Raw genomic sequence first — 20,097 nt, 5'->3', positions numbered from 1 at the left:
TACTAAAAATCATTTACACGCTAAGTGAGTTATAACCTTTTCTTCTTTACACACACAGTCAATCTCAAACAAACAACTGACATGTGATTCTTTCGTATTCAAAGATACAATTATATAACATTTCTTACTTAAGCATTCATTCATTTTGTAACCTTATTTTCTTCAAGCATACTAAAAGCATGCACCTCTTTCTTACACATTTATTATTCTACTGGTATAATAACTGGACCATACAATCATACAATATATTCATACATCTTCATTAACTATCATATATAGTATCTCTAATTGGACCACATACTCATTGTATCCATAACTAGACCATATTCTTATAGTATCCATAACTTAACCATATTTTCATCGTATTCGTATCCATGATTGAACCATATTCTCCTAGTATCAACAATTGGACCACACACACATACAATATACTAACAGTCAATACCTTGTATCTATAATTAGACCGCATAATATAACAACACGTGCCCTAAACACAATAGTGGCTTTTAGTCTTTTATTGTGTTCATACCCATGCTTTACTGTTCATAACAACAAACAACCATGTAGTCTTACATTTTCATTAAACATTACCATTCCAAATATTGCTTATTAATTAATCATAGGCTGAAGCCTAAGACTTCACTTCTTATTCTTCTTCATGAGCATGCATACAACCCCTAAAATGTTTAAAGGTAAAAAGGGCTAGAACTCATCTGTCTCGCTTATCCTCCTTGAACTTGTCGGACAATACAATCTCGAGTCCGGCTTGAACACTGTTAGGATAATTAACTAATTAAAGGTTAACTAATGTGTTACAAAACACATCCGTTTTCACACTCGTTTTAATAATATTCCGTGCTATACTATATCATATTTTGTTCAGTATAAGCATATATTTAGTATTTATATGTTTTTACAGGGGTTCATGTGCAAAAAGAGCGAAAATGAGGCTAAATCATGAAGAAACGAGCACACGGGAGGATGCACAAGAGTGAAAGAATAAAATAAAAAAAATGGGTTGAAGATATTGGAAGATTACATGATAGAGGGTTGATATACGAAGACGTAGAAAAAAACGGGGAGGAAAACGAAGTTGAAACGACGATTTTACGATGAAAACAAAATTTACTGAATTTGAGCTCCTAGGCGCGTCGCGGAGGACTTAGAGAAATCCCCTGCGACGCTCGGAGAACCCCTAGAAAAGTAAAAATCACCAAAATAATGCAAGTCTGGCTATTTTGTTGGCCGCACATCGCGGAAAGTCAAGTGCAGTCCCCCGCGACGCGCGGGGGAAACTTATGTCGGCAAAAATGTTTGGAAACTCTATTTATACGATTTTATCAACCCTAGATGATATTATTCACTTCCACCCGTCAAAGGGATGATGCACTGATAAACACCTGATTTCTCTTAAAGGTTCGAATCTTGCTCTACTTATATCTGGAACACCACCATGATATTGGCGGGTCTAGTGAGGTTTCCGTTAACAGACTCTTCATGGTTGCCAAAAAACGGACAAGACACGACTTGCTTTTCTTATTAATTACAGTATTAACGGTTTACACTCGCCTTCAAACAAGAAGGCCAAAAGGCCATCTATATCAAAAGAGTGGAAAAGAAGAACTCATATTGCTCAAACCAACAGAAAAATCATCTTAAGGTTCTGATCTATTTAACTTCTAGCTCGGTTTAAGAAGTTATCGTATGGACTTGCAGCTGATAACCTAAACGATTCGGGACTAGGTTTACTTGCAAAAAGAGCTTCACTTTCATCCTGCTAAGAGAGCCACAATTCGTAACATTAGTAAACAACATAAGGAACTTTTACATAGTGCATAAAAGATCATTGAAAGTAGTGGAGAGCGGTTACATTTTTCCCGTGTATCACATTCAAAACAATAGATACAAATGCATTATGCGATTTTCTTGATTATCAGCATATAATTGATAATGAAGAAAAAAAACGTCTATCCACAAGGGAGTGTAGATAGCATAACCAATTTTAAGTAAAGAACCGTGAGAACGGACGGTTATGCAACCGGGTAATCACCTCTCATATGGTGGGAGATTGTATACGAGTCACTATTTCAGTGAACCCGTAAATAAGCACAAATAAGGCAACAAGTGAACAATATTTATATCACCAACGAACTTTTGTATCTTTCATAACAACTATAACTAGGAGTGTGCATGAAACATAACTAACCGTAACTTGAATAACCAAGCATAATCGAACCCAAAAAAAAACCGCCATTCTGTTTTAAGTTCTTTAAAAAACCAAGTTTGGATCGGTTTGTGTTTTCTATCGACAAAAACCGAACAAAAAAACGATATTAAGTAATTTATAAGAAAAAATAAATGTTGTAGCCTAAGAATTATAATTTTAGATGTATACTGATTAATTAATCATTAATAACCAAAAATATGTAGGCCCAAATTCATTACTTTGGGTCATTTTTTGCGGCCCAAAATTTTCAAGCCCAGACGGTAAAACCGGAAAAACCCAAACTCAAACCACACCCATTGTGATAACCAAACTGTTTTCAAGAACCCAAAAGCCGAATATCCAGTTTTTATTCAGTTTGAGCTCAAAACCGGCCCATGCACACCCCTATTTATACAGTCAAGCATAGATGTTCCGGAGTTATATATATTTTTATCACATGTTCCTTATTAAGTCTTTTTTTTTATGAGCCTATATGCTTATGCACACATACACACATTTTTGCAACAACATTTAAAGAAGAACGTGAATGTACCTGATCGCCTCCAATATATTGGTAGACTGGTCTTTGTTGCATGCTCATTTCCATGAAAGACATATTATTAGGTGCATTACATACTGACATTCTACCAACTTGTTGCACATATTCCATTAACTGTACACAATCCAGCAATCGGTATTTTAAATATTATAGTCCGTTCCTCAACCATCAAATTTAACTTTTTAGATTGATGATTATAGCATTCAAAATCAAATCAAGAGGGAATGTGTTACCAATATCACATGATCACTATAATGAACTATATATATATATTAAAGATCATTTAAACTTCCAAAAAATTTAATAACTTGAGTGACTCCTAACAACCAATCTTTTTTATATATATAGGATATATATACACAATCACATATATCTACATATATGTGCATACATGCCTGTGTGTATTTGTAACCATGGGAACTAGGGGTGTAAAGAAATCAAGCCGGCTCGTGAGCTACTCGAGGTTGGCTCGTTAAAAGCTCAAATCAAGCCGAGCTTAAGAGTTCGAGCCGGCTCGCAAGCCTAAACTAGACTATTATTTATATAACTTTTACTTAATATATTAGATATATGTCTGCATAAATTATATACTTCAAAATTATGACAAAATTAAGTAAAAAAACTAACATGCCGAGCTCGAGTGTTAAAAATAGAGTTTGAAACGAGCCTAGTCTATAGCTCGGGCTCGACTCGTTTACAGAACACTTACCGATTCCAACAATTGATCGACACTCAAGAGGTTAGATATATCTGAACTTGGTTTGCTTGTATCTTTATAAAGGAAAAGGAGTGGAGCAACCTACAAATAATAATTAACAATTAATATGTTAAAAACCAAGGGAAATGATAAATAAAAATTTAAAAAACATTTATTCACAATTTCACATTTACCTCATCTTTTGGGCGACCCGTATTTAATAATATTTCTATCGTCCCGTAACCCATGGTCATCTGGCACAAATCTGTCTAACAACTCTTCCTCAATGCCTGTTACTTGAGACTGCACAATGCACACATACATAATGAGTAATATGCATATACAGATATAGGGGGAAGCCGGGAGGGTTCATGACCCATGAGAAAACCAAAACGTTGCAATAAAACCGAGAAAACTATTGCCTACCAAATAACTTTTTTTTTCATTTCTTTATAATTATAAGGTTTTTATTGTAAATAAAATTGAAGAAAATAAATATATAAAAAAGTATGTAGCTCACGAAGTTACATATATGTATCTCATACTTAGTACACATATGTAACTTACGAGTTACGTATATGTAACTTGCTAACTACACATAAATTATTTATTTTTTTGACAAAGATTAATAAGATATTAAAAGAATGAAGAAACAAAAAAAATTAAAAAGAAAAAAAAAATCTTGTTTTAAAGCGGTTCTCTTGAAGTTTTCGCATGATCCCTTCCATATCACTCATGGGATCAAATAAAAACCACTCCATGTAAAAACCAATAAACCCTCTAGAACAATAGGAAAATGCCACGTGTCTCATCTTTGACTTTCACATTTCACAAAAGGGTAAAACAGTAAATTATCCCTCTTTTTATAATTAGTTATTTTAAAACTAGTTTCCCCCATTTATTTTGAACTTTAATAACTATTTAAAAAAAATTACACCAGGAAAACGAGCATTTTTTATCTTTATTTAGAAATTTTAGTGTCTTTTATTATATATATGTAAGGAACCATTTATATATGTAATGTGAACATGTATCTAACTATTCATAATATGAAATGCATATGTAATTGTTCATATTACATGTTTAATTCTTCATAATATGAACACTTGTTTATATTGCATATAAACAGTGCACACATACATAATGAGTTTTTAATATTATATTTCTTACAATTATAGAAATATAAAATGACGCATTTACCCCTGTGGTGGTTTCCATGTGTTTCACAATTGCATCAGCCAATGATTTTGTGGTTTGGCCTTGTGTGAGCTTAATTTCCGAAAGGGATTTAAGGGCGACTTGATTATCCTCTTTAGAACCATAACTGTTCTTAATTTGATCTCCTTTAGATCCAACGATCAACTTGCAATCATCAACCAAAGTCAAGTATGGGTCAACCTGTCACCATATCAAATCAAAAGCTATGCATGGTGTTAACTCAAATCATAAAAGGGGAAAGATTAAAATAGATCACATTATTAGGCATGTAAACTAACCGATCGTTCAGTGAATTATTCGTCAACCATATTAAAATAAAATAATATAGGTAAATGAACGAACACGTCTCGTTCGTTCATTTATGCTCATATACGTTTTTTTATTTCATTCGTTTAGGTTCATTTATATTTTGTTACTTTATGTTTGTTAAGTTCGTTTACGTTTGTTAACATATTCATTTACATTTTTTGGGGGCTATTAAAATTAAGTATAGTTTTAATAACTTTTTAGGCCCAATACATTGTTGTTCACATTTAACCGGTTTTAGCTTAGTTGTGTTCGTGTATTTATGATAATTTATGTTCGTTTACGTTCGTGAACCATTAATTTATTTGTTAACGAAAAACAAAAGAAATACGAACACGTTCATTTTCTTAACAAATGAGCACGAACAAGAAATCCCACTTGTTTAACTGTTCATGTTTGATCATTTGTTCAGCTAAAGTTAAACAAAAGAACATGAACATGTTTCGTTCGTGTTCATTCGGTTTGTTTACAAGCCTACACATTATTCACATACCATTTTATTAGCAAGTAGTGACTTGGCAACCGGAACAAGAGGAACAATTCCAAATGCTTTCCCTGAAATTATTATCATAGATGTCGCTAACGTATAAAGAGATCTTCGACGCGCTGGTGAAAGTGACCCTACACATGATATTAAAAAAATCATAACTGAAATCGTTTTTGAGTTTATAATATTATAGTTTACGAACGTACCTCCTTCATTAAGAGAAATATTTAGCAAGGAAAATGCCAGCTGGATGCTTCGAATTAACACCTCACGGCTGGTATTAGTCGATATTATATATACTAATATATTAGAGGGATTAAAGTGTAAATGTGTTTATTATTTATATCTCTTGTAATCTCACAATTATGTACAATATACAATACAACAATTTACCAAAGTTAATTTGGTATCAGAGCCTAGGGTTTCTCCCAGCTCTTCTGCCGCCACCAATATTTCTGCCGCCACCTCCAACAGCCGGAAAATAAATTCCGATCAAACAAACAGGTACTCTACTCCTTTTTTTTCTTTTTCCGAACAACAGTCTTCAATCATGACTACCACGATGACTCCCTTTACCTCAGCCGAGAAAACTGTTCACAACTCCCACAAGTTTGGTTTCACTTTGACTCCAACCAACTATGGCTATTGGAAAGCTATGGTCCGTCCTTTTCTTGTTACCAATGGACTGTTTGGGTATATTGATGGCACTATCGTGTGTCCATCTTCTGTACTTCAGCCACCGAATACCTCTAACAAAGACACAGTCGCTGCTGCAGACATCCCGAACCCTAGCCATGCAGCTTGGGTATCCAATGATGCTCATGTCTACATGCTACTCCTGTCCACCATATCTGAATCCTCGTTTCAACATGTTCAAGGAACTACTTCTCGTAATCTATGGCTGTCTCTTGAACGTGCCTATGCACCAAACACATCCTCACGGGAATTCACCTTGAGAACACAACTTCTGAAGATTACGATGAAGGAAAACGAGACATCTGCTGCCTATCTCACTAGGGCTCAAGAGTATTCTGATGCTCTAGCAAATATTGGCGCACCAATGCCCGAAAAAGAAGTTGTTATGCTTGTTATCTCAGGGCTACGTGATGAATACAACCCTCTCAAATCAACCATACTTGCTAGGCAATTTTCAACAGCCTTCAATGAACTTCATAGTTTACTTGCTGACTATGATTTTATGATCCGAAAGGCTGCTCCTAATCCTGAAATTGCCCCCACTCAAGCATTCACAGCAACTACAGCTGCTGGTAATACTTCTGTTCAACCTGAAGTCATGCAAACCCTTCAACAATTGGTCACAAAGTTGGGTTTACAATTGCAGCCCGCTTCTACATCAACCTCACAACCATCACAGGCTTACCACGCGAACCGACCATGGAACAATAATCGAGGCCGTGGTGGATACCGCGGTCGTGGAGGACGTACTCAAAACAACAATTTCAACAGTTACAATCGTAACCAAGGAGGGGGACCAAATCGAAGCTCAGGAGGACAGTTTAATTGGGCCTCGAATCACAACATGGTTCATGGGACATGCAACAGGTGTGGAATAGGTCATCTCCCGTCACAATGTCCAAATCGTGACCCATCCACCTTCCGGGCAAGACAACCGTCCGCGAACTATGCTGACTATCGCTCACAAGCATCTCTCTGGGATACAGGTTCAAATGACCATGTGGCACAGGATACATCTGGATTTGATTCTGCCGAGCCCTACTACGGTGAGGACAGTCTGCATGTTGGTAATGGTACAGCTTTACCTATCTTACATATTGGTTCCTCTTGTTTTTACTCACCAAATAAAATCTTTTCATTAAACAATATTCTTCACGTGCCTCAAATCAAACAAAACCTAATTTCTGTCCAAAAGTTTTGCCATGATAACAACGTTTACCTTGAATTTCATTCTACATTTTATGTTGTGAAGGACAAGTGTACACACATTACCCTCCTCACGGGTCCAAGTGACGGTGGACTCTACTCAATCAACCTTCCTAAAGCTCAACCAGTTCCCAAAGTCGCCTTTTCCACCTCTCGTGCGTCTCCTACTACATGGCATCAACGATTGGGGCATCCACATCATCAACTTCTTCAGACTATGTTATCTAAGTATTGTTTACCTATTTCCAATAAAACTGTTGACTTGCATTGTGATTCTTGTTCTGTTGGGAAATCTTCCAAACTTCATTTATTGTCATCTGATTACAAAAGTACTCATATTCTAGACTTAATATTTTGTGATGTTTGGGGTCCCGCACCGGTCACCTCCTTTGATGGTCATAATTATTTCTTATTATGTGTTGATCATTTTTCAAAGTTTATGTGGTTGTATCCTTTAAAGCGCAAATCTGATGTGTTTGAAATTTTTAAACGTTTTGTTATCATGGTAGAACGACAATTTACAACAAAAATAAAGTGTGTACAAACTGATTGGGGGGGTGAGTTCAGAAACCTATCTAACTTTTTTTCCTCCATTGGCATCATTCATCGTCTTTCGTGTCCCCACACAAGTGAACAGAACGGTGTAGTCGAAAGACGTCATCGACACGTTGTCGAGACTGGTCTCACCCTCATGGCACAAGCCAACGTACCACAACATTTCTGGCATTTTGCCTATGAAACAGCAGTTTATCTCATTAATCGGATGCCATCACGGGCTAACTCTACAATCTCCCCATTTGAACTTGTGTTCAAGCGCAAACCTGACTTCTCCTTTTTGCGGGTTTTCGGGTGCCGGTGTTATCCTCACCTACGCTCGTATAACTCCAACAAGATGGACTTTCGTTCCACACCGTGCATTTTTCTTGGGTATAGCACATCTCATCACGGGTATAGATGTTTTGATCCGGACACTGACCGAATGTATATTGCCAGACATGTTCGATTCCATGAAACCTTCTTTCCTTTCCACATCAAGCCTACTGATCTCCCTTCATCTTCCTTACCAAGTCCTTACTATTCAACCTATCCCACCAATGTTCCTGCTACCATCTCTACCGATCCGACCCCACCATCCTTTCCTTCCGTTTCCACTCCTAAACCTCCACAAACCAATACTGACCCACTTCAACACACCACCGAACCTGTTGTCACCAAGTCCTCTCATCCACCACAGCAACCCACTCCACCTATCACTCAAACTTATGATCGTCGTCCCACAAATCAACCGACTGCTCCATCTTCAGCCTTTGACCGCTATAGCCAGTCGGCCGCCACTACCCAAACCGCGGCTGTACAACAACCGCCTCAGCGCTCCCGACCCCCCAATCTACGCCAACAGCCCAAGCAAAGTACACCATATCAACCCACCTCACATTACACCACCTACACCTCTTCCATCACCGAACCTACTACCTTTACTATTGCCAACACAGATCCTCATTGGCGTCGGGCTATGGCAGAGGAATACTCTGCACTTATGCGTAATGGTACGTGGACGCTTGTTCCCCACACTTCTGGTATTAATATTGTGGACTGCAAATGGGTTTACAAACTCAAAAGAGATCAAACAGGCGCTATTAAACGTTACAAAGCGCGATTGGTTGCCAAAGGCTTCAACCAGCAGCCAGGTATTGATTATACGGAGACCTTCAGTCCAGTGGTGAAATCCACCACCATCAGAGTTGTTCTCTCTCTAGCTGTCACAAAACAATGGTCTCTCAGGCAGCTTGATGTCCAAAATGCCTTCTTGCATGGTGATCTGAAGGAAACTGTCTACTTAAAACAACCACCTGGTTTCGTTGATCCCACTAAGCCTAACCATGTTTGTTTGCTTCACAAGTCTTTATATGGTCTCAAACAGGCTCCACGGGCATGGTTCCAGCGGTTATCTCAAGCTCTCTTTGGTCTCGGTTTTATAGGATCTAAAACGGATCCCTCTTTATTTATCTACTCGACTAATGGCATTTTATTATATATGCTTGTCTATGTCGATGACATCATTCTCACAGGTAACAACAACAAAGCTATTGACCAGGTGGTGCACAACTTAAGTCGTTCGTTTGCGGTCCAAGACATGGGCCCATTGTCCTATTTTCTAGGTGCTGAGGTTACACATAAAGGGTCGGATATTATTCTATCACAACGAAAGTACATTCATGAGCTGCTAGATCGGACACACATGTCTCATTCTAAACCCGTTCCCTCTCCATGTACCACTAATGCCCATTTAACACTTGGTGATAGTGCCCTCTTTGAAGATCCGGTCCAATATCGACAAGTAGTCGATGCTTTACAATATGCCACGCTATCTCGGCCTGATATTACCTTTGCAGTTAATAAAGTTTGTCAATTCATGCACTCACCAACTGTGAATCATTGGTCCGCTGTTAAACGAATTCTCCGGTATCTTCATGGGACAGTAGATCATGGTCTTTTGCTCTCTCGTTCCTCGTCCTCTACCTTACATGCATATACAGATGCGGACTGGGCCGGTTGCCCGGATGACCGTCGATCCACGGGGGGATATGCAATCTATATTGGATCTAACTTAGTTTCTTGGTCTGCACGAAAGCAGAAAACTGTCTCTCGGTCATCTACAGAGTCTGAATACAAGGCCTTAGCTGATACAGTTGCTGAGTTGAGTTGGCTCGAAACACTATTGCGTGAGCTTCATGTTCCGATGAAATCAGTCCCAACCTTGTGGTGTGATAATTTGGGAGCTACGTATTTATCTGCTAATCCAGTTTTTCACGCGCGTACAAAGCATGTAGAAGTTGATTTCCACTTTGTTAGAGAGAAGGTTGCACAAGGAAAATTATCAGTTCAATTTATTTCAACAAATGATCAGATAGCCGATGTGTTCACAAAGCCGTTATCTTCTCAACGATTTCTCTTTTTGAAGTCCAAGCTAAGAGTCGATGCCCGGCCTTAGCTTGAGGGGGAATATTAGTCGATATTATATATACTAATATATTAGAGGGATTAAAGTGTAAATGTGTTTATTATTTATATCTCTTGTAATCTCACAATTATGTACAATATACAATACAACAATTTACCAAAGTTAATTGCTGGAGTTCTGCACAAATTATAAAAAAATATATATTAACAATTACAACACAAATTTGAAATTTAGTGGTAACTATACAGATATTAATCAAGTTTTCCAACTGTTTCACTAAAGTTATTCAGTTTCCCTTAGAATTAATCACTCAGATGGTCCTTGTGGTATGTCTATATTTCAAGTTTGATCCTTAACTTTGAAAATTCCAGGTGTAGCAGTAAGGGTTTTTTAGTCATTTCACGCCCACGTAACTAGAAAAAAGTGACGCCCATCCATTTCAAGGACCATTCATGATACACTTTCGTAATATTTGGGACCATACGTGTAATTTTTCAAAGTTAAGGACCAAACTTGTAATATGGATATACACAGGGTTCATCCGAGTAATTAACTCTCTTTTTTTGTAGATGTTATATTTTTGAATCAGGTGAGGCAAATGTAACATATATGAATCTTGATTCTTGATTACTATTTAGAGTTTCAAATTAACTTCACATAGGAGGTAATAGTAAAGAAAAAGTTTCACTAAATAATAACCAAGTTTATAAATGTTCAGTATATGTGAAGTTTACCCATTCCAAAACTATAATGTATTTCCTCATTTACCTTCCCACGAGAGAATAACAACACGAGGCTATAGGTGTGAGCGACTGCTTCATAATTGTTGGGTGTGTTATCGGGGGAGATCGATTGTGCCCAAATTGAGGATAAAAGGATGGATATTTGTCGACTGCTGAGCCTAAGTGCAACGTCCTCCTGTAATTTAAAAAATTATATATGTATATAAAAATTCATGCATAAAAGCATGAAACGGAAATAACCGACCCGTAACCAAATTTATGGTTGGGTATTGGGTTTGCATGTACGGAAAACCGAAAAAACCGAACCGAACTTTAATAAATAGTGGAGCCCAAATGTTTAAGAACTAATTAATCATTAATGAACAAAAACATTTAATCACAAAGTTTCAGGCCGAAACTCATTATTTGAGCCATTTTTTCAGCCCAAATGTTTAATAATTAATTAATCATTAACATAAAAAAATCTAATCACAAGCTTTCAGGCCCAAATTCATTATATTTGGCCATTTTTTGGCCCAAAATTTTCAAACCCAACTATTAAAACCAAAACACCAAAACCGAAACGTTCATCGGTTTGATTGATTTTGAACTTTTTTGGCTCTTGTTGAAAACTGAACCAATCCATATTAGAAATGCGCCTGACATAACCGAATTCAACTGACTAAACCCATTAAACGATTCGGTATTCGGGTTTTTTCAGTTTTCACATCCCTAACAAGCTAAAAAATAACCTACATTATCATTCTTTCCAGCTTGAGACACTGGTATTTTCATGCTATACATTCGGCTATAAGCCGACTTTACTTTATTCATCATTCCACCATTATTAATTTTTGGTTCCCCTTCATTATTTGCTTTCGGCTTATTATTTTTCATTTTCTGAAACAGTGCTGCTGAAGATGAAAACACAGAAACGTTTCTCGATAACGACCGTGAAATATTTTTTGTATCAAGCGCCACGTTAGCACTCGGTTGAGGACACACAGAAGATGGCACAAGAACCACAGAAAATATACGGTGGGCCCCGATTCGAGTTTCAGTGTCTTGATGAACCATTGCAGGAAGCAGTTGATGAAATAGTGCTTCGGGAAATGCCTAAATATAATATTATAAAAGTTAGAATATATATGTTTGTTTATTTAATTAAATGAATAATCATGAAAGGGCTGGGCTCTACTTCGTAAATGAAATTCTTAAAAGCCCGTTGAACCACCAACAAAACTTTTTGTTCATTTAGTTAAAAGAATGAACATGAACACATGTCACATTTGTTTGTTTGTTTTAGTTCATATGCTTCTTAGTTTACGTTTGTTTAAGTTCATTCGTTAATATATTCGTTTGTTTTTTTAGCCGCTTAAAATATGGTCTAGTTTTAATATCTTTTTAAGCCCTACGCGTTCCTGTTCACGTTTACTTTTAACTAGATTTAGCTCTGTTATTGTTCATCTACGTTATTTGCATCCCTTCGTTTATATTCGTGAACCGTTTGTTTATATTGTTAACGGACAAACATAAACGAACACGAACACGTTCATTTACTTAGCGAACGAACACAAACTTCGTACGTTTAATTGTTTGTGTGCGATCATTTGTCCGGTTAAAGTAAAATAAACAAACACGACCATGCTTCGTTCATGTTTATTCGGTTTGTATACAAGCTTAAGTATATTATATGAAGTTATAAAAGGCATATAAGTTGTGTTCGTGTATATTGTTAACGAACAAATATAAACGGACACAAACACGTTCATTTTTTTAACGAACGAACATAACAATAAAACCTTGTTTTTTTAACTGTTTCGGTTGTTGTTTTATGATTAAACGAATGAACATGAACATGCTACGTTCGTGTTCGTTCAATTCGTTTACAAGGCTAAGAATACTATATGAGGTTATAGAAGTCATATAAGTTGCGTTTGTTTATACTGTTAACGAACATGAACACGGACAAGAATATTTGTTTAATTCTTCATGGTCGATCGTTTGTTCGGTTAAGGTTAAACGAACAAATACAAACATGCTCTGTTCGTGGTCGTTTGGCTCGTTTACAAGCCTAAGAATGTTTTATAAAGTTATAAAAAATCACATGACTTGTGTTCGTTTATATTGTTAACTAACAAACATAAACGAAAATGAACACAGCCACGTTTACTTTTTTAACGAACGAACAGGAAAACCTCGCTTGTTAAGTTGTTCGTGTTCAATCGTTTGTTCGTTCGATTCGTTTACAAGCCTAAGAATATTACTTGAAGCTATGAAAGTTATATAAGTTGTGTTCTTGCCTTGTGGTTATACACCATATGTGGCAATGATGCGATAACTTGAGCAGTACGGAAAACAGTAGCGACTGTAGTTTGTGCTCTAATTTTAATAGTAGATATGTTTTCCAACGTTTCAGCCATGATGTCAAAAATAGGACTAGCATCACCTACCTGATTGATGATAAAAAATATATTAATTAATGATACACCTAAGAGGACGCAATTTCGACCCATATTGGAAGGGCCACACGGGTAAATAAATTTATTAAATGATTGACAAAATTTCAGAAAATAAAAGTGATAAGAATAAATGATAAAGACAGAAAAGAAAGTAAAAAGAAAAAGAAAATATATTACACATTTTCTCCTTTAGTTGTAAGGGTATAATAGTTATTTCTAAAAAGTCAAGGGACATGATCTGCAAGTTACCGCATACATAAAGAACGAAAAATAAGTTACAAATTATGTAGTTTATAAAATTCGCATTATGTGTATGTTAACAATATTAATTTTTGTTTCAATACATAAACAAGAAACTAACATTTTCAACATACACATAATGCAGAATTTACATATGTGTGTGTAAAAAAGTACATAATAAACGAGATGGCTCGAGCTTTTGACGAGCCGAACTCGAGCTCAATATTTCAGCTAGTTAAAATAAACGACCTGGCCCGAGCTTTTAACAAGCCGAGCTCAAGTTCAACATTTCAGTTCGTAAAAATAAACTTCGCTCGAGCTTTTAACGAGTCGAGCTCGAGCTCAACATTTCAGCTTGTTAAAATAAACAACCTGGCTCGAGCTTTTAACGAGCCGAGCTCGAGCTCTACATTTCAGCTCGTTGAAACAAACGAGCCGGTTCAACTTAATTTGTAAGCGAGCCAGGTCCAACCCTAACGCTAATTGTTTATACAGAAAGTAAAAAATTTAGACAAAAATAAGTTTGGGTCAACCCGTCCATGTCAACAAGCACCAAAAAACACCGCATTTTGGCCCGTTACCCGGCCCACCTATTTTGCAACCTTATACTAGTTAATAACAAGAAATTAAGAAATAAAAAAACCTTTGAAGATAACTCTACAAGGCATTCATCAACAGCTTCTTGAAACTTTTTGTTCCATTCAATCACATCGGCTCCAAGCTTTGCATCGGTTCGTGAACGGCGAATGCTTTTTCTTAAATGTCTAAGAATATCGGTTATCGCACCGACTATCGAGACGGACGGTTTTATCTTCGTTTCACGTGCAAGTGACGTGGTAAGTTCTAGAATGTTGAGCTGCATGTTGGGTTGTTTATAGACGTTTATGTGATCAAGATGCTTCACTAATACAGAGAGCAGAAAATGTGGATTTCCACCTGAAAAGTATGAAAAAGAAATATCAATCAGTCAACAAAAAATAATAAAAATAATGCAAACTGGATTTTAACAATCCAAACAATGACAGTCCTAACTTTCACTTAGGGATGTGCATGGACCCATTTGGGCTCAAACTGAACCAAAAACCAAAATTACAGTTTTTTTTTGTTTTTGAAAACCGTTTGGTTTCGTTTTTATCAGTTTTAGTTAAGTTCGGTTTCATTTTTTTTTTTGGCTTTTGGCTTTTCTATTTGAGCTTCAATTTTTTGAGCTGAAAATTTTTTTTTGGCCAAAATCTTTTTTTTAAATTAATAATTAATTGATTATTGTACACTTGGCCTATTGGGTTACACTATTTATTATCCAAAAACATGGTTCGCTTTGGTTTTCTGTTTTAATTACATACAAAACTGAAACTGAACAGGAAGTTCGGCTTTTACAAAAACATAAAACTAAACGGTCAGCTTTTATTTGGTTTCAGGTTTCAATTATTACAGTTCTTTTTTTTCGGTTGCAATACGATTTTTTGGTTTCATGCACTCCCCTACAGCTTCAATTTCATTGCTAAGGACAATCTCAGTGGCGTAAGCATCACACTCAATTTATATTTGATTTCCACTCAATTTCGTTTGCAAGTTTCCCCATTTAGTTCATAATTGTCATTGTGAGTGATAACAAGTCAAAATCAAATGTAAATATAATATGATTATGCTACGCGGATTGCTTTTTTGCAATGAAAGTAGAAGTTATGACTGTTAGTGGTCAAATTGACAGTATAGATTTTTAAAATCGAGTATGCCTAAAATAATAATGATAATAATAATATCCAAATGAACTCTATGAATGATAAGTACCAGATTCATTGCTTATGGTTTGCATGCTATTGAGAACTGGAAACGCAACCCCGCGTGAGGAAGGCCATAAATTCTCATCATCGAAACAACGGAATACAGATTCAAGAATTCGTCTCATGGTTGTAGCTTCATTGGCTAACCGGGCCATGTTATGAAGGCACACACGGGACCAAAAGCACGCACTTTTAGCATCTTCTCTGTATAAAGAAAGAAAAAAAATGACTTAAAATCGTGTTCCTGAACACGCCCGTTTAACCCATTTATCTAAACATGTCAATCCAGTTTGATGGGCTGGAAAAACTGGGGTCAAGGGGGTCATAAACAGTTTAGCACGTCGACGTGTTTAACTAAAAAGGTTGGCTAGTCGACCTGTTTGACTTAATGGGTCGCACAGGTCAACCTTAACATGATCCTTTTAATTACACAGTATTAAACTTTTGAAATAAAGGACTTACCGTGTGACGGTTACTTCACCCTTTTCATTAACAATTACTCTCCACGATGGAACCTTCAACAAAGCATTTGGAGGTATATTTATTTCGTTTTTAAGGACTTCTTGTACCCGCCGATGTTGGTTCCTTCCATAATTTTCCAAGACTACCGAAACAATCTATGTAATATAAAAATAAAATCATTAATATGGTTTTAACTTTTAATACTATATACATAAAATTATGCCTACATTGTCAAATTCTGATGACGTGTAGGAATATCTGCCCATGAACCGAACCTACAAAAAGACCTGCACATCATGAACATGAACATAGATAAATAAATAAATATACAAAATTAAACAATTTATCTGCTTTTTGTATAGTTAAGAAAAGATTTAGAAGATATTTCACATGGTTTTTAAAATATAAGTTTCTTGATTCGTGTGAAATAAATTATGACACCAGTGTGAAATAAATTATAACACCAGAGGAGGTAGTTTTTTAAGGTTGATCATCATTTCACACGTACATGAGTTAAGATTAGAGATAAGTTAAAGTTGTTAGAAATAGGCCTGTAAAAGAATCAAACATTCAGTCAACCCTTCAACAGAAAGTTCATTTGTATTCACTTATTTAATAAACGGATGAACTCATGTCTCATTTGTTAGTTTATGTTCGTGAACGTTCGTTCATTTATGCCCGTTTATGTCTGTTCGTTTACGTTTATTTGTTTACGCTGTTTAAGTTCAGTAGAAAATGTCATACCATAGAAGAAAGGTTTTGCAGCCCAGCCGAACGAAGCAACTCCACTCTGTCATCATTCCCAACTTCTTGAGATAATTGACAGAGTTTAGGGATAAAAATTTCCAAGTTAAACATGTATGTTCCATCTATCTGCAAATCACAAAAACTTTATACAATCCAAAAATACAAACAATGAGACAAAAGCTAATAATAATCGCCTAAACACTCATACCTGACTATTTACAAAGTCAAATAACGTTTGGCATCCTAATATTTGCATCTCATCTTGTCGTGTCTCGTTCAATAAAGTGTGCATGATAGTAAGCAAACTACTAGCAAAAAGGGGCCTAATCAAGGAAATCAACATTATTATTATTGTTCATCTACAGATATGCATAAAATAGTAGAAGAATAGTCATAGGAATGAAGTTACATTTGATCCTTGCATGAAATCAATAGCTTCCTGTATACACACATGACAATTCTTGCACCTCTAAAGTTCTTATTTCTTAATTCCTTGTAAAAGCGTTGCTCAAGGGTGGCTGTGATCTGGAGGGCATTATGGGAAATTATAGTACTTTTACACACAACTTGTTGGTTCTTATCTGAAATTAGTAAACGAGTCAAGCTGCTGGTTTAATTGGCTCGCTAAAAGCTTAATCGAGCCAAGCTTAAACGAGCCCAATCATAAAAATAAGCTTGTTTATAAACGAGCCCGAGCCACTTTTCAAGCTGGCTCGCGAACCTAATCGAGCCTATTATGTTATATAAAAGATTTAAAGCTAGAAAACAGATATAAATTATAATTAAAGAATATATAGAAAGTAATTAAAAATGTATATATACTAATTAATAAATAATAAGCGAGTCGAGCTCAAACTGGAAAAGCTACTCACAAGCGAAGCTCGAACTTGAGAAATAGAGCTCGAGCCTAATCAAAGGGCTCGGCTCGGCTCGTATAAACTATAAACCCCTAGTTATAACAAGTTAGTAACTTTCTATTTATATAATTGTAATGTTTCTTAAAAATCTTTTAAAGGTCAAAAGAAAGTATCCGGTATGCGGGAATTTAAAAAAAATCATTTTTCTTTTTGCCAAAAACAAATTGACCATATCGAACGATCGGCCTAAACCAGTTTTAAATGCACTAAAAACTTATCATTCACGTAAAAAATAAAGCATACCTTGGGTATCCGTAAAGGGTTTCTCACAGCATATTCACAGAGCTTTCCGATCTTTCGATCGTTTGGTTCTTCATCCTTTATTTAAAATCCAAACCAGAACAAGCAACATAAGCATATGCATAATATATAAGAGATATTACATGAGTTACCTGGTAATGAAAGCATGTTTTGTTAAAACATATCATGCTCACATAAAATAAAATACACCAGCATTCTTCTTTATGCTTAGCCTTAGCCAAAGATAATTTAATAACATAAAGAGTATGTTCTGATACGTAAAACAGTAGAACACTATGCATATGCTAAAAATGAGGTTTTGTTGCAGTTATCCACAGTGGGATGCTACATCTCTACAAATAGCTAGGATTCAAACAGATACTAATTTACTGCACAACTAGGGGGTGTAAACAAGCCAAACCACTCGTGAGCTACTCGAGATCAGCTCGTTAATATATCGAATCAAGCCGAGCTTAAAAGAGCTTCAGCCCGAGCTCAAGCCTAAAAATAAGCTTGTTTGATAAGCGAGCCCAAACCCAAAGCTCAAGCTGGCTCGCGAGCCTAGCAAGCCTATTATTTGTATAACTTTTATTTGATGTATTAAATATATATGTATAGATTAATATAATATAACAATTATTACTATGTTATTATTATGATAAAAGTAACTAAACAATATATATAATTGTAAATGTATATAAACTAATTAACAAATAATAAAGGACCCAAGCCCGAGGTTGAAAATGCACTCACTAGCTGGGCTCGAACTTTAAAAGTAAAGCCCGAAACGAGCAGCCAAGCCCGAGCTCGAACTCTAGAAAGTAAGATGAGCCGTGCTTGAGCTTGAAAACTATTCACGAACCAAACTCGATTTATAAAAATAGAGCTCGAAGCAGGCCGACCTTGATCTCAAGCTATCAAGCTCAAGCTCTAATAAGTTAAACAAGCCAACCTCGAGCCTAGTCAAGCTTGGACTCGACTCAGGTCGGCTTGTTTACACCCCTACAGTATCACTAGAAATTCACAAGGCATCACGTCCATTTCGTTAATGTTAATTTTGAATAACATACACGTAAAAAAATTGCAGGAGATGAAGTAACTAACTAACTAACCGGTGAGGTAGGGTAAATATCTGCAATCAGCTTCTTGTACCTCTTCAAAGGTTGCCTAGACCTTGGTCTTAATCCCGGGCAGAAGCAACAAAGACTCCCACATGCTGGCACAATGTGCCTTGATATCACCCCCGAAACAACACTCATTTTGTTTGGGTGTTTATAAACACAATTACATGTATGTATGTATACCAATAAGAAGGTGACAAATGAGTTGCCACTTTCTTTCTTGTAGAATCTTCTTTCAGCTTCCTTCCCTCCAAACCACGAATTCATCGCAATTCAAGAAGGGAAGATAAGCTGCTATGAAACTAAAAGAGCTGCAAATGCCCCACCAGCCTGTAACAAAACAACATCTCAATCAACAAATTAAAGTCATATAACAAAAACATGAAAAAGAAAAGTATTCAGTTTCATTTGAGCATTTTATCAAACAGGTGGTGAATTCAATTTCTTTGAAGCATTCTATTAATTAAACAGCTAGTGTGTTCAATTTCACTCAAGCATTTCATCATATATGTGGTTTGTTTGATTTCATTTGAGCATTGTAACAAGCAGGTGGTTTGTTCGACTTCATTCGAGCATTCTATCAAACAGGTGGCGTATTTGATTTCATATACTGTATCAAACAGGTGGTGCGTTCAATCTCATTGAAGCATTTTATCAAACAGGTGGTGTGTTCAATTTCATTGAAGCAATTTATCAAACAAGCTAGCTGCATATTCAAATTTTCATTCAAGCATTTGATCAAACAGGTGGCGTGCATAGATGGTGGCATTGAAACCCATCTCATCAAAGATTTGTTGTTGTTACCTTCAAGTCGACGCCTACACGGAGGAGAGAGGCTGGAAGGCTGGTTAACAACCGTTAAAGAATTCCGACAATGAACCAAATCTCCAGCATTTGTTTTACCATTATTATTATGCATCAACCATTCCCCCTTTTCTCTACCTTTATTTTTCAACATAAAAGTTCAATTTTTTATATCAATTTATGCTCAACTTACCAAATCACAACACTAATATTATTATTACTTTTTTTAACAACATTTGAAACTTCCTCAGTACCCAATGA

At 36.0% G+C, this 20,097-nt stretch overlaps 1 pseudogene; it reads right to left on the bottom strand.

The window, feature by feature from the left end:
* Positions 1–1,392: 1,392 nt before the first annotated feature.
* Positions 1,393–19,170, bottom strand: LOC143587704 (protein SEMI-ROLLED LEAF 2-like; annotated as a pseudogene).
* Between the last annotated feature and the right edge of the window lie 927 nt (positions 19,171–20,097).

Source organism: Bidens hawaiensis, unplaced genomic scaffold (genome assembly GCF_021521415.1).
Source record: "Bidens hawaiensis isolate Kalapana, Puna unplaced genomic scaffold, B.hawaiensis_p1.1 tig00035838_1, whole genome shotgun sequence".
Taxonomy (NCBI): domain Eukaryota; kingdom Viridiplantae; phylum Streptophyta; class Magnoliopsida; order Asterales; family Asteraceae; genus Bidens; species Bidens hawaiensis.
Note: the sequence above shows the minus strand (reverse complement) of the source record. Positions and strands in the feature narration are given on the sequence as shown.